Source organism: Penaeus monodon, chromosome 30 (assembly GCF_015228065.2).
Source record: "Penaeus monodon isolate SGIC_2016 chromosome 30, NSTDA_Pmon_1, whole genome shotgun sequence".
Classification (NCBI taxonomy): domain Eukaryota; kingdom Metazoa; phylum Arthropoda; class Malacostraca; order Decapoda; family Penaeidae; genus Penaeus; species Penaeus monodon.
The window spans coordinates 4374567-4376423 of NC_051415.1; the positions used below are offsets into that span (position 1 = coordinate 4374567).

At 35.4% G+C, this 1857-nt stretch overlaps 1 long non-coding RNA gene across 1 annotated transcript in view; it reads right to left on the reverse strand.

Annotated features, from left to right (window-relative positions):
• Window positions 1–1684: 1684 nt before the first annotated feature.
• LOC119592283 overlaps window positions 1685–1857 on the reverse strand; it is a 1267-nt gene continuing 1094 nt past the window's right edge. The window contains exon 2 of the long non-coding RNA XR_005230424.1: window positions 1685–1715. This is a non-coding gene — a long non-coding RNA (uncharacterized LOC119592283). The remainder of the gene's footprint in view (window positions 1716–1857) is intronic.

The window sequence follows — 1857 nt, forward strand, 5'->3', positions numbered from 1 at the left end:
ATTCTATAAAACCTTTTCAAGGGTAATTAGTTATCCTTTCACCTCCCTGATAGATAATGTGTCCTCAGGAGGTCTGCACATACATACCTTACTGTGGAAGTTTTGTTTAGCCATAAGAAATACAATATCACTTTGCATTCTATGTACCACAGAGTAGCTGTAGCTATATACACATACCTATACTCAGTACTCTGACATATTAAATGCAAGAGAAACTAGATTACTCTATTTTTTTTTCTTAAATATTATTTCAAACACAGAAGCATGATGATCCTCGGCTATCACCTTAATCCCCTATGTACCTGTGCAGTGTTGCATAGCATGACACTCATCCCCATCATTTCTGCCATATGCTGGAGTCCACAGTCCTCCAAATTCTATTAGGCTTTATTTAACAGATTTGTATGTTATCACTTTTCTTAGTATTCCTTTAAGAATATACATATAGACTATATATATTGAGTAAAACTACTTTATATCACACTGCCAGTCTACATTTCATGTAGGATATTGAGTATGCTATTTATCAAACGTTATTCATCATATATTTCTGGTCCATATTAAAAACATAAGGGGGACCCCTGTAATGGTATCATTCTGGAATAAAAAAATGAGAAATAACAATCATGATGCTTGAGTCTTGGTGTAAGTGACCCCTAGAAGAAAGGAGAATGCTTGTGACATAAATAAGCTAGACATTAATATGGAATGCAAAAACGTTTGAAGTTTTTGATAATAAAAAAAAACTAAAGCCGGCCATATATTAACATTTCACATATTAGCTATCTCTCTCTTTGTGTTGTATGGAAGTGAAGTGTTTTTGTGGTACAAACACACAATGATGTCTATGATACAATATTTTAAACTGGGGCTCCTGACCCCTAATTTGGAGGGGTCCTGAGATCCTGCAACACCTCCTTCTTCCTCCTCTTACTCCAATAACCCATCCTAAAACATCTAGTACTTGTCAGCAGTGGTTGACCTGCCCGATGCTCGATAATGCATCATAAAGTCATGTTATGTATGCATGCATTACAGTGATTGTCAGAAGTGCTTTGTTGCTGGGGGGAATGGGTTGTGAATCTATGACAGTAGTTTCCAGCAGTTGCAGTCAAAGGAGTTTGAGAACCCCTGCCCTACACACAGTTTGAATTTTGCTGATTAGGTATGCTTCTGAGCCAGCCTTGTTCTAATGTTTCAACTTCTATTGAAGGTGACTGTACCTGCCATCCCAGTATCAATGGGTTGACACTATTCATATTACTAAAAATAAAATTTAAAAGGATGCATCAATAAAACACTGGTTATACCAGACTATAGTTACAATACAGAATAACTGAAATCACAAAATAGCACTGCCTGATCTCACAGTAGTTTTGACATAGCCAAACTTTAAGTCAATATTCTCTAAGGTTTAAAAGCCTGATATTTCATGTCATTTGTAGCTCTGAACTCAATGACATTACTTAACCTCCCAAAAATGTTCAACATTAAATAAGACAAAAATATCTATCTTAACCTCGATCTTAACAGTTTACAATTAAACTGACATATATATCTAACAATGAACACACAACTGACAACACAACATACTCTCTTACCAGACTAACATTGGGGAATCTTTTCTTCATGAGTCCTCTTAAAGGCACCAAATCTGGGGAGCAGCTCCGTGTCAGCTATTATGTTTCATAATCTAGGAGGTTTATCTCACCAGACTAGAAAAAAATGAGTCAAATGGTTAGTGAAAAGTTACTCATTATCTTGCTGAGGGTAAATATTTTTGTAAATGAAAATTAACATCTCTATAAGGGAATATAATATTTAATTAACCACAGGATCTGGTTGCGTCTCAGCAAT